We start from the raw sequence: 13,589 nt of genomic DNA, 5'->3' as shown, positions 1-13,589 counted from the left end.
ATTCTCCAGCCTCGACTGTCCCCCAGGACGCAAAAACAGGCCAATTTTTCGACTTCCTTAAAGGTTAAACCTTTTATGGCCGATTTATAGAGCATGAATTTACACACCTGAAAACCCAAACCCCACCATCCTAGACCCAATAGTTATCAAGCTAAGGTCCATCGAAGTTTATAATAGTTACCCGTCGCGGCCCCGCCGAGAAAGAAAATACGCCGCTCGCACCTGTTTTCTTCACAACAATACGTAAATAAATCACCAAAATCATTTTTTTTTGGTGTGTATGGATGTTATAAACCATTGTAATGTGCTTAGAAAAATATTAAATAGTAACAAAACCCCCAAATAAATATGATAAATAAAAACTATCCTTCCCTCCTCTCCTCTCCTCATACCTCCAATCCCCTCCCTCCCCTTCCCTTCCCTTCCCTTCCCTTCCCCTTGCCTAACCTCCCCTCCCCTAACCTCCCCTCCCCTTTCCCCTCCCCCCATCCCTCCCCGCCGAGCTGTCAAATCTAGCAAGGGAAATAGGTCATGAACCCCCCAATAAAAATATGATAAATAGTAAAAATTATCCTCCCCTTCTCTCCCCTCTTCAAACCTCCAGTCCCCTCCATCCTCTTCCCTTCCCTCCCCTCCTCTCTCCTCTCCTTCCCTCCCCTCTCCTCGCCTAACCTCCCTTCCCCCCTCCCCTCCCCCCTGTCCTCCCCTCCGAGCTGTCAAATCTAGTTTTCGTTTCGTTTCGTTTCGTTTCGTTTTGAAGGCTCCAACATGCTTCCATGCGTCGGCATAAAATAAAATTTCTTTTTCAAGTGGGTTTCGACTAAAGACAGCTAAAGTATTTGTGGTGTGGATATCTGTATGCAGACACCAATAAATTACAGGTACTGATTCAAAAACATGTGCCATAAAGCATGAAAAATACGCAAAATATTCGAGGCCGGGAGATGCTAGGGGGTGTGGGTAGGGGGTGGGGGGTAGGGGGAGCTGGTAAGGCCAGGGGGGGGTGGATGGGGATTGAGGGATGGGAGGAGACCACCACAAGACACAAAGGAAGGGCCAAAGTGAAGAACAGGGACATGGAGGGAGGGTAGGGGGGAAATACCCTCCTTCCAGTTGACTGGGGAGGCGGATGTGGGGGGGATCCACATGGGAGGGGGGATGCATGAGGAGGGGTTGTTGTGGTGGTAAGAACGGTGGAAGGTAGGGTAGTAACAAGGTAGTGGAGTAGAAGGACGTGGCGAGAGGGAGGTGGGGGGTACACCCCCACCGCCTGGTTATGGGCCTGGGTCCCCGCCCCGGTGTGTCCAGCACCTAGTTCTGATTGGTTAGATGCCATCTACGTCACAGCTGGGGTGGAGCCAGCTGCCGCCAGTTTTTTGTGGATGTTGTACGATCGGTGTTGCTCGTCCTCTTAAGAAATTGTGCAAAAAGCCTCATCGATGAGATTAGCACTTAAGGGGTTAAGGTAATAAGGTTGTGACCAGAGGAGCCCAACAGAGAGAAAAGATTAACAGTGTAAGCAGAATGATTAGTTGTAAGGAAGAGGTCAAGTATGTTGGAGCTCTCTCCAAGGCGTTCAGGGATACGGGTAGAATGCTGTACAAGCATCATTAAGGATAGAAAAGATGTAGGCTTGTTCACCAGGTGGATCAGTGAAAGGAGATGAGAGCCAATGGTGGTGGTGAACATTGAAATCTCCTAGAATGGAGATTTCAGTAGGGAAAAGAGAAATGGATAGAATGTGTTCCATCGTAGAAGTAAGATAGTCAAAGAATTTTTGAGTCAGTAGAATTAGGGGATAAGTAAACAGCACAGATATATTTAGTCAGAGAATGGCAGGAAAGCCAGAGCCAGAGTGTAGAGAATTCAGAAGAATCAAGGTCAGGAACACGAGAGCAAGATAAGTTGTTGTGTACATGTGCACAACCTTTGGCTTTGAAATGAGTATAGAGAAAGTACGAGGATACAGAAAAGTGTCTGCTGTCAGTTGCCTCAGACAGCTGAGTCTCGGTTAACCCCTTAACCCCTTAAACGCGGTTGTTTACAGTCGTTATCCCCCGAGTGGCGGGGTTGTATCGCTGTCTGAGTACCTGTAGGAAAATATTCGCCAAAAATCAGAGATTAACCCTAGAACATTATACTTGGTATGGCAGATAGTACTTACATTCAGCTTTCTCCAGAGACAGGTGTTGAGCCTTCGTGGACTACCCAAGGACTTGTGGAGACTTGCAAAGTTGGGTAACCAAATCTTCACTTTCACACCTCTAGCAACCCGGTTTCCCCTCTACCACAGCCTCATTCTGTCACAGTAAACTTTATACTACAACGTAAAGGTAGTTAGGAATCCGTATTTGTACAATAAGCACTGAAAATAAGGCTAAAATCAACGGAGCGTACGGCCGACATGCACTGTGGCGGCGGTCTTCCCGTCACTCAACAAACATTTCCATTTTCACAGCTAAAAACATGTATACTACATTATTTTCAATCATATTACTTCCCAAAAGATCACCATGGCGCGCTTTTTATTCTGCCTTACGCCCGCCACTTTATTCTCGTTCCTGTCGGCCGCTTGCACTGGCTGGGAAGAGCTAGAACTCGCCATAATGTCACTTTGAAAGCCTGCAGTAAACTGACTAAACAGGGGCAAACCGTGAGAAAAAAAGCTAGTGTTACAACTGGGGAAACAAGCGTTTCCTAGTAGCATAAACTGCTTGTGAGAGGAGAGCGCAGATTTACAGTTCTGAGCGCTCAGAGTGCTGCCATGTATCACAGCCAGGCTGGCCGGGCCGTGGTGGTGGGGGGGGACGGGGGGAAAACGTGATACTTGGCAACAACTGGGGTCAGTAGTACAAAGGTAAAGTATGCTAGTTGTAGCTAGAGGGTGGTGGTACTGATAGACAATACCAGCTGGAGCCTGCTTGCCCGCGGTTATTCAAAATTTACTAGAATCACAAACGCGACAATCCGCCACTAAGTCCTTTTCGCCGAGCGTCGCAAATGCGACGATCCGCATTTAAGGGGTTAACCGCTGGGCATCACTTTCGTGACGCTCGGGTGCAAGGGATCATATCGTGGGCTGTCACTTTTGTGATTCTGTGTTATTTTTAATTCGTCCACGCTTTCAAGTTGTGGCGTGTATCATCTGTCAGTACTGCCAGTGTCCTCCTATAGTCAGTGCTGCTAATGTCATCTATACTCCCATCCATTGTTGAAAACTGAGCCATTTTTCCCTTGTCCCTGACTTCCCTCCTTACCTCCCCTCCATTACCCTCTCCTCCCGCCTCCCCAGTCGTGCCATGCTATGCAAATCCTGCTCGAGTTTTCCACTTATTTCATCCATTGAAATGTGCCCTATGCCCTATTCTTATACAATATAATATATAAAAAGTGAGATGGTAATTGATACTGCCATACACCTGGAATGGGCTAATTATCACCTGGCAACACCCCAAGTGCACTCGTTTGCAAATTTTCCCTGTTTATGTCCCCTTGAAATGTGCAGTGTGACCTATTCTCGTAATAAAAATATATATAAGAAAGGAAGGGAGAAGCCTAAGTGGTATTTACATTTACCTGGAACTACCTAATTTATTATGTATTGTCTAGATTTCCTGACAATCATTTGACAGCATATAACTTAGGAGCTGTCACCACGCTGACATTGTAAACCCATCCCTGCCCGTAATATTCCACATCATTCAGTTTACTGTCATCTTTTGAGGTGAACCCATGTTGGATTCGCGCCTGTCCAATTCTGCCGCTTCTGAGCCCACTGCAAAGGGCCCTGTGACCTCTACCCCTACTAAACCTCGTGTGGGAAGAGGTAAAGCACTAAGTGACTCTGCTGTGGAACGTGAACTGGCTAATTTATCCATGATAATGATTGACAGTGACTATGATCTTTCTGGTGAATTGTGTGATGAGCCAGTGGAGGAAATGGTGACAGAAACTCAGTGACTACGATCTTTCTGGTGAATTGTGTGATGAGCCAGTGGAGGAAATGGTGACAGAAACTCCCAGTACAAGTGCTTCAGTGTCCCAAGTTTGTCCTGGCTCCAAGGGAAAGGAACCCTTAGTTACTGCAAATGACAATGCATAACATAGTGTAAATAAAATAGAAATGTAAATAATGTAAATAAAATAGAAAATGTAAATAGAAATGTAAATAACTACTAATATAAGAATATGAGTATAAATACTTGGAGTAATGACAGGGAAAGTGAAAGCTTCGCTCTCTATGCTAGTGTACTGCTCGAGAAAGTGAATGCCTGGAGTGAAAATAAACTACTAGTAGTGAAGGAAACTTATGGGTAATTATGGTATATATAAATAAGTGTAATAAAGTACTAGGAGTATAAAGTGTGAGTGTGTTTATAAATAATAAATGACAACACCACCTCAGAATACCAGCGGGGAACGAGCTTGGGTGGAAAGCTCGTATGTGCTTATAATTTACATTGCTTTCACACTGTTTTTTTTTTTTTTTTGAGTATGAATTCCAACTACTTGAAATTCATAGAATAGTGTTTGTAGTGATAACATCAGGCAGTGGTAACCATGTTACAGGGTATCAGGAAGTGTAAAGTGGAGACTTTGTTACCCAACTGCAGAACTTTCCACAAGTCCTACAGTAGTAGACGAAGGCTCAACAAACATCCCAGGAGAAAGCTGAAGGTATGTGCCATAAGCATATTTAATTATAATATTCTAGGACTAATACCTGATTTTTGACAATATTTTTAAAAAGTCAGTCGGAGCGCGATTATCTCCACGGAACGGGCACGGCGTGCTTCAGATGTCCCCGAGGTTAAGGTGTTAAAAAGAGAAGGTGAGGTTTAGAAGAGGTGAGATGATGTTCAACAGAGAGAAAGTTAGAGGAAAGGCCACGAATGTTGCAGAAACGAAGTGAGTCAGACAGTGGATCAAGGCAACTCATAGAGTTGTCATCGGGAGAGGGGCTGCTGGTGGGGGCATTTGTGGTCTCCCCCCCTGGGGACTCCGAGGCAAGTTCTAAATGCGCTATTTTTCTTTTAATTTTGAAAACGAAGTGTAGTGTGTAGTGTGCATGTAGTTTGCTGTAGACAGTTAGAGAAACTTGTATTAAAGAGCATGCTGGCCTACTCTCTGTGTTATTGAAACACCGAAAAAGGTTAGCAAAGGGGGATGGTCAGGAACTAGTCACAAGGGCTGATGAAACTGGAGCTCCATCTCTCCCTGTCACCAGTTTTCCACCCAACTTGGGAGTACTGCCCTGCTTGACTGGTGGTACACTCTACTTGATGCTGTGCTGCCTCCTTCTTCCTTCAACTTTATCATTCTTTTCTGTGTATGCTCTTCTCTCTTAGTCTTCACTCCTGTCATGTTTTATTACTCTTCCTTCCACTCCAGGTGGCTCTACACTGAGTGACAAGCCTAATCGTTTCCTGTATCCTATGAAACAATTTACAGTGTTGTGTGATAACCATACAACCACATAACAGAGCTATGTGAAATCTACTATGGTGCCCCTAATAGCTGGGTGGAGTAACGCAAATGCGGCATCCATCCGAGAACCAAACCTCCACACTCTTCCCCGTGCCTTGCTGTGGTGAGAGGCGATCTACTGCAGGGGAAGATCAGTTCACTACACAGGATGGCTCTGTAAGGGTGGTTGCTTGTCTGTGGTTGATGGGTTTGTTCAGCTAGACTGCTTGGGGTTACTTAGCAGTGGTTTATGAGAGGCTTAATGCTTCTAGTTAATCTCTCACTTTGTTGAGGGACATCCAGCGATTTTTCAAGGGTGAAATGGTCTGGTGGAGGTGGGCGATGAAGGGGAGAGAGGCTGGGGATGGAACGCCTCTGCTGGCCCAGTAGCTGTGATGCCATCCTGAGTATAACCATGCCATCACCACCAGCAGCACCAACGCTACCCACAAACATCGTGATCATTTTACCTGGCAAGCAGAAGAACAAGAATCCTTGAATAAAATGGCTGTTGAATACGTGATGGTCATTTAACCTGCCGCGTCCCGGAGACGTGAATTCACGTCCTCACATGATGTGCACTCATATTCCGCAGACATAAATTAATGGGGCAACATTGCAAGGTCCCTAATTTGCAAAATTTTCAATTTTCGCGAGTGATTTTTGGCACATAAACACAGGACACCTTCCTCTACAAGATGCCAGGCAGGGACAATGCCTTACCCAGCATCACCTCCTCCCCCCCCTTGCATGACCTTTTCTCAGCAATTCACCTGTTATCAGTGACCTGGCCAGTAAAGCCATGTCATGCCACAGTACGAAATTCAGGGCCAGAGTGATTCCCCAATCGATGACAATGTGGAGGACAAACATTAGAGGAAGAAACAGTCATAAATGATGATCAGGTAATGTGGCAAAAAAAGGTCAGGAATGGTGATGAGTTAGTGAGTGAAACAATGCTTATAATGCCTATATTACTATTTGAAAACCAATATATTCTCATACTACATATAAATTCGTAGCAAATAAATAATTAAATACCGTTTATGAGTGGTGTAGAATAGTTATCCTCCCATAGAACTCGTTTTCTGTGCAGCCAGCCTGATAGAAAACCCTGTAAGGTAAGGAGGTACTCCTACCTGGATCGAGTATTTTAAACCTCAGGTGAGCGATTTGTCTATGAATTTTCGATGTTTTTCACCAAAAGCGGATGTTTGAGCCAAAAAAAAAAAAAAAGGTCCAAAAATGTCGGACTGGGGCGTACCACTGCCCAGAAAACGTCGGGATGGGGTGGGTTAAAACAGACTGTCAGTATTTATAAAGTCCTGTCTATCCCTAGATTCTGACACACACACACACACACACACACACACACACACACACACACACACACACCGCTCGCTGGCGCAGTGGTAACGTTCTCGCTTGCCATCTGGTAGACGGGAGTTCGCACCTCGCTCAGGTTGCGAAAAGTTTCACTGACGAAGTGGGTGGTTACTGTCCCCCTTGAGCAAGGGGACGGGTGTGTGGGTGTGTGAAGGTCACAGCCTTGCCCTGAGATCGGACTATATGAGCTCTCAGCTCCCTTCCGGGAGGGTAAAATGCTGACGATCACGACCATCAAGTGATCCTGATCGACCCGGTGAATAATTACACACACACACACACACACACACACACACACACACACACACATACACAGCCAGTGAATTTACATGCCACGAGATGAAGAAAATTAGAAGGCAGCAGCTCGTATTTATAAGTATCGAGTACACGAGGACAATCATTTAAATTCCAATCTTCTCTTTGACTACGGGAACCCATTGTTTAAATTTCGCTCCGCGTCTCTGTTTACTTTACCCGCCACTTCTCTGTTTAAATTACGCGCAACTGCTGTGTTTAAATCACGCGCCACTGCTCTCCTTGAATTACACCACACGTCTCTGTTTGTTTTAGGTAAAGACGAGAATTAAAGGAAAAAGGTGCAGGTTTCGCCTACCAATTGAACGAAAGTCATTAAGGCAACGGATTTTTAGAGTACGTAATCATGAAATCACCACATTGTCACCACCACCGCTCCCGACACTGCCCATGCCCCAGCACTGTGAGGTGTTTACGTGCTAGAGAGCAGAGAGAGATGTGCATTTGTAGAGGCCCGCATTCACACACTCACAACACCAATAAAGGTCAAGTAAAAGAGTAACAGGGCCTCAGGAAAAGAAGTACTTTAGAATGTACTGAAGGAAGTTGATGGGCAGCAAGGAAATTTAGTAAAGACAGGGAAAGTACAGTCTTAAGCAGGTGGTTGACATGATAAAGCAGTGGAGTGTAGTGTACTATCTAAGGTTCCATTCCACAACACTGCTATTACAAACAATAATTTTAGTCTGATTTCTTTAATATGGGTAGGAGAAAATTATACATTGAAGTGGTTTGGCCATGTGGAGAGAGAGAGAGAGAGAGAGAGAGAGAGAGAGAGAGAGAGAGAGACGACGAACGAGGAGAGTGTTTGTGTGTGAGGTGGAGGGGGGGAGAGCAAATGGGAGGCCAAGAATGAGATGGAGGGATGGAGTGGGGAGTAGGGGGTGTGAGGGGGCGGGAGGGCAGGGAAATAGCAGGGCGACGTGGAGGTGAGTTGTTTGTGGCCACTCCTTACGGGATTAAGGCGTCTGGTTATAGATAGATAGATAGTAATGGACACAAAATGGCCAGTTAATTACGCAAAACATTTCTTCAGGGGTATTGTAAACAGGGAACTAATTACCAAGGAATATGGAGACTACGATACAGTAACAAATTTTAAAAGTGCATTCGTTATGTGTTCACCTCATCCTCAACTGGCTATCGCAAAAGCTACTGTAAATATTTTCCTTCCATCCAGGTCAAGGAGAACACACCCAAGACCTCAGCATCATTAAGAGATTAGTGTCACACTTTTATATCAGAGTCACACCTTTTTATCAGTGTCACACCTTGATATTAGCGTTACACCTTTATTTTAGTGTCACACCTTTATATCAGTGTCATCTTTATATCAGCGTCACACCTTTATATCAGTCACACCTTTATATCAGTGTCACACAGTTATATCAGTCACACCTTTATATCAGAGTCACACCTTTATATCAGTGTCACACCTTTATTTTAGTGTCACACCTTTATATCAGTGTCATCTTTATATCAGCATCACAACTTTATATCAGTGTCACACCTTTATTTTAGTGTCACACTTTTATATCAGTGTCACACCTTTATATGTGTCACACCTTTATATGAGAGTCACGCCTTTACATAGCTCTCCATGTACAATGTTTCGCGGTCACCATTTTACTTTGTCTTGCCGACCTCGGATGGAAGGACTGATGGGTGGGGGAACATTCTTCATTTCCTCATCTTCGACTCATAAAAAAGACACCACAGCTGTAGTTTTCTGTCATAAATGGACGCGGAAAGACAAGTAGGAGTGTTGCTGTTTGCTCTCCTCTGTGTCCCATTTCACAAAGACTCTCTCACGGGGTTTTGCAGTGACAATAAATTTGTCTGAGCGAACGACGGAAGTGACTGGATGAGGTAGGTACGGAGATACGCATGACAAAGGATACATCACTTTTTCTTTCTTTCTTTTTTTTTTCTTTTTTTTTTTAAGGGGCTCCATCTCACAGCAGGGCAGTTTGGTGTGGCTTGTTTCCCTCGTGAAATCGATCTGAGAATTTCAGTTTTGAGGTAATGAGTCGATGGATGTGCGGCCCGTAATTACTGACCACACTGTTGATAGTTCCACGTTTGTGCTTTCCCGTTAATATTTCTGAGTCCCTTCCCTCCATGTAGGAGGGTTGGGGCTTACTATGATGCTATAGTCATGATGAAGGAGGCATAATTGGTGTTGGAAAGTCATGGCGGTTCAGCAGTCATTCACGAGCGATCACGACATTGTATTAGATTAAAAGTTATATGCACATTCTCTTCAGTATCATTGAGGGGTCATCCATACTTCCCTCCCTAACGGTGATGTGGGTTTGTAAGTATCCCTGTTAGTACTGCTCGAGGCTGTACTTATGCTGAGAGCCAGAGGGGGAGGTGAGCACTGTCGCTGGGAGAGTAAGAGATGCTGATGCGACACAAGAGGTTGGCACTGAGGGTGTCTTTGCATGGCCTGTGACCTTGACGTGGTGATGGGGAGTGCCAGGGGGAGAGGTGGGGGAGGGGAAAAGATACTGTTTAGGGCACAGAGCCAAGGCTTGGTTGTGGAGTGCTGTGTGGGTGTAGTGTGGAGGATGGAAGTGGATGGAAGAGTGGGATGGAGGAGGGGATGGCAAGGGGAGGTGGATGCAGTGAAGGTGGAAGAGATATACAGTAGTTGTAGGGATGGGGAGACTGGTGAACAGGAGGGAGGAAGGGGAAGGAGGAAGAAGAAAGGGTACATGAGGAGGGGGAGGAGGAGGGGGAGGGGGGAGTGCAAAAGGGTTCAAGTCGGAGGTTGTAGTGGATAAAGATAAGAAGTGGAGGGGGAGGGGGAGGTAATGAGAGTGGAAGAAGAAAAGAAATAAGGCTAGGGAGAGGTAGTGAGGGGCGGAAAGGGAAGAATGGGGTTTGATACAGATGATGGGTTGGATGTACAGGGTGGGGGAAGGGGGGGATGGTGGAGGGGGCTGGGTAGGGGAGATGGGGGTGCAGTGGAGGGGAAATAGTGGATGACGATGGAGGGGAATGGAGAGAGGATGAGAGTGGGGAAGGGGTTGGGGATGAGAGACGAGGGGAGAGGAGGGAAAGTGGAGAGTGATGTTTAAAATGGGAGTAGATGGGGAGAGGGAGAGAATGATAGTGGAGGGAAGGAAAAATGGATGAGACTGGATGGGAGGGGGAGGGGGAGGGGATAGGTGGGTTTGGGGAGGAGGGGGAGAGTACAGATTACAAACTTCTTCTCACAGTGACCCTTGTATGCAATTATCTCTCCTCATCTTTACATTTGAAGTTATCAGTGTCATGTTATCAATTAAAAGTTACAAGATATTTTTTTGTATTATCAATGAAGAGAGACCACTTGTAATAATAGTAATAATAATAATAATAATAATAATAATAACAAAAAAAATAAGAAGAAGAAGAACTCCAACAACAACAACAACAACAATATGATAATATTAGTAAAAGATAAATAATAATAATGATAATAATAATAATAATAATAATAATAATAATAATAATAATAATAATAATGATAATAATAATAATAATGATAATAATCATAATAATAATAATCATAATAACAATAATAATAATAATAGTAATAATAATAAATAATAATAAAAAAATAATAATAATCAGGTAAATTCGTCCGCTCTAAAGGTCGGAACGTGGAATTCGGCGCCGTTCGCAAAATACTTTCTTTAATGACCCAAACCTTTTTCATTCAACAGTGCTGTGACCTTTCTTGACCTCTGTTACCTACATGCTAATTTTCAGAAAGATAGGTCAGCTCTAAGTATATTTTCGGAACTAAAAAAAAAAAGTGCTAAAAATTGTACTCTACCTCAAAAAGTGCTAAATGTGCTAAAACTTGTATTCTGCCGCAAGAAGTGCCAGAAATTGTAATGTTTCAAAATGTGCTAATAATTTTACTCTACCTCAAAGAGCGCCAGAAACTGTACTCTGCCTCAAAGTAGTAAAACTGTACGCAGCCTCAAAAAGTGCTAAAAATAGTACCTACCCCAAAAAGTGGTAAAAATTGTACTCTAATTCTGAAGTGCTAAAAATGCTAAAAGTGCTATTAAATATACTGTACCTCAAAAGTGCTTATATTTTACTCAGCCTCAAAAAGTGCTAAAAATCATATTCTGCCTCAAAAGTGCTAAAATGCTAAAAGTACTAACAATTGCACTGTACCTCAAAAGTGCTAAAAGTCCTAATACTGCTAAAAATTGTACTCTACTTCCTATGTAACACGTGTGGAGGCTTTGACTGGATTTTAATGATATAAATAACAAAAAATTAGCTCTGCCCTACACTGGTTCTCTGCTGGGTCCACAAGTAATGATGTGCAGTAATTCTTTGTTGTATTTCATTAGTGGTTGGAGCGTCTTAACCCACTAGGCCACCAGGCGTCCGTTTGGTTTTATGGTCATCACCCAGCGTAACAAATGGTTTCCTGACATTTAGTTTGCCAGTACAGTCACCTGAAGATAGCTCTACATCAGGTGGGTGGATGGTGGGTGCCCTCACCTACCACAACAGTAAGAGCAGCGCTACATCAACTGAGTGATTGATTTATACCCTCGCCTACCACAGTAACAGCAGCACATCAGATGAGTGGATGGTGTATACCCTCGCCCACCACAGCAACAGCAGCACATCAGATGAGTGGATGGTGTATACTTTCGCCTACCACATCAGTAAGAGCAGCGCTACATCAGATGAACGGATGGTGGGTGCCCTCATCTACCACATCAGTAAGAGCAGCTCTACATCAGGTTAATGGATGGAGGGTACCCTCGCCTATTACATACTATAAAGTAAGAGAGGCTCTACATGAAGTGAGTGGATAGTGGGTGCCCTCGCTTACCTCATACAGTAAGAGCAGAGCTATATCAAATGAGTGGACAGTGAGTGCGCCCACCTACTACTACATATAGTAAGAGCAGCGCTACATCAGGTGACTGGATGGTAGGTGTCCTCACCTACTACATATAGTAAGAGTACCGCTACATCAGGTGAATGGATGGTGGGTGCCTTCGCCTATGACCTATAGTAAGAGCAGCTCTACATGAAGTGAGTGGATGGTGGGTCCTCTCACTTACCTCATACAGTAAGAGCAGCACTACATCAAGTGAGTGGATGGTGGGTGCCCTCGCCTACTACATATAGTAAGAGCAGCGCTACATCAAGTAAGTGGACAGTCAGTGCCCTCACCTACTACATATAGTAAGACCAGCACTACATCAGATGACTGGATGGTGGGTGCCCTAAACCTACTAGCCTTCATATAGTAAGGGCAGCGCTACATCAGGTGAATGGATGGTGGGTGCCCTCGCCTACTACGTATAATAAGAGCCGTGCTATATCAAGTGAATGGATGGTGGGTAGGGTAATAATTCATCGTGGGACCATGGTAACTAAACAGAAGCAGCAAACGAGTGGATGAACCTGGTTAAGCAAGCTCGTAATGCCTCTTCCTTAGCTAGAGGCAGGAGATATGGAAAGCGAGAAAGAGAAAGAGGTGGGGATAGAAGTACTGTAGTGTGAGTGAGAGAGAGCAAGAGACAGCAAGAGGGAAGATTGGCGCCGGGAGAGGAGGAAGTCGTGGCAAGGTAAGAGTGAGGAGGGAAACAGGCCTATGGGGAATACCACAGGGGACATGGCGGGGTCGTGAAGGGAAGAGAATTGAGACGCTTGTTTGAAGTCGGGTGTTACTTGTATGAGGGAAAGATTAAGAAAAGACTATAGACCAGGTAAGAGGAGTTAATTGGAAAGCTGTACACCTTAGCTCTCCGGGTGTTATTTCCACCTGTTTGGATTGATACAATATTTCCTTGACCTGCAGTTCTTTCCTCCTTAATATTATTACTGTTTCTACACTGCCACGTTAATGAGCTTTTCCTCCACCTATGTAATATACTACAATTCTCTGTGTGTGTGTGTGTGTGTGTGTGTGTGTGTGTGTGTGTGTGTGTGTGTGTGTGTGTGTGTGTGTGTGTGTGTGTGTGTGTGTGTGTGTGTGTGTGTGTGTCCTCTGTCAAATCTGTGCTAATTTTCCATACAATATCTGGTCCCCGAACCTTCATAGACTTGGATATTAATAAATGGGACTAGAGCCACCCCAACCCTGCAAAAAATAACACTTAGGCATGGGACTTCTGCCGTGTGTGTGTGTGTGTGTGTGTGTGTGTGTGTGTGTGTGTGTGTGTGTGTGTGTGTGTGTGTCTGTCTGTCTGTCTGTCTGTGCGTGTGTGCGTCTGTGTGTGTGTATGTAAATATCCTTAAAATATCGAATGTTCTAGATAGACTATTTTTGTGCCTGTCGACCATTGGGACCGAACCCACTGGTCATTAAGGAGAATATATGTTTTGTATGTTTATACATGGACATATGTATACAGTACATATATATACAGATATATATAAACATA

The sequence above is a fragment of the Coenobita brevimanus genome, chromosome 69 (genome assembly GCF_032717465.1).
Source record: "Coenobita brevimanus isolate Jiangsu-jjx chromosome 69, ASM3271746v2, whole genome shotgun sequence".
Taxonomy (NCBI): domain Eukaryota; kingdom Metazoa; phylum Arthropoda; class Malacostraca; order Decapoda; family Coenobitidae; genus Coenobita; species Coenobita brevimanus.
Note: the sequence above shows the minus strand (reverse complement) of the source record.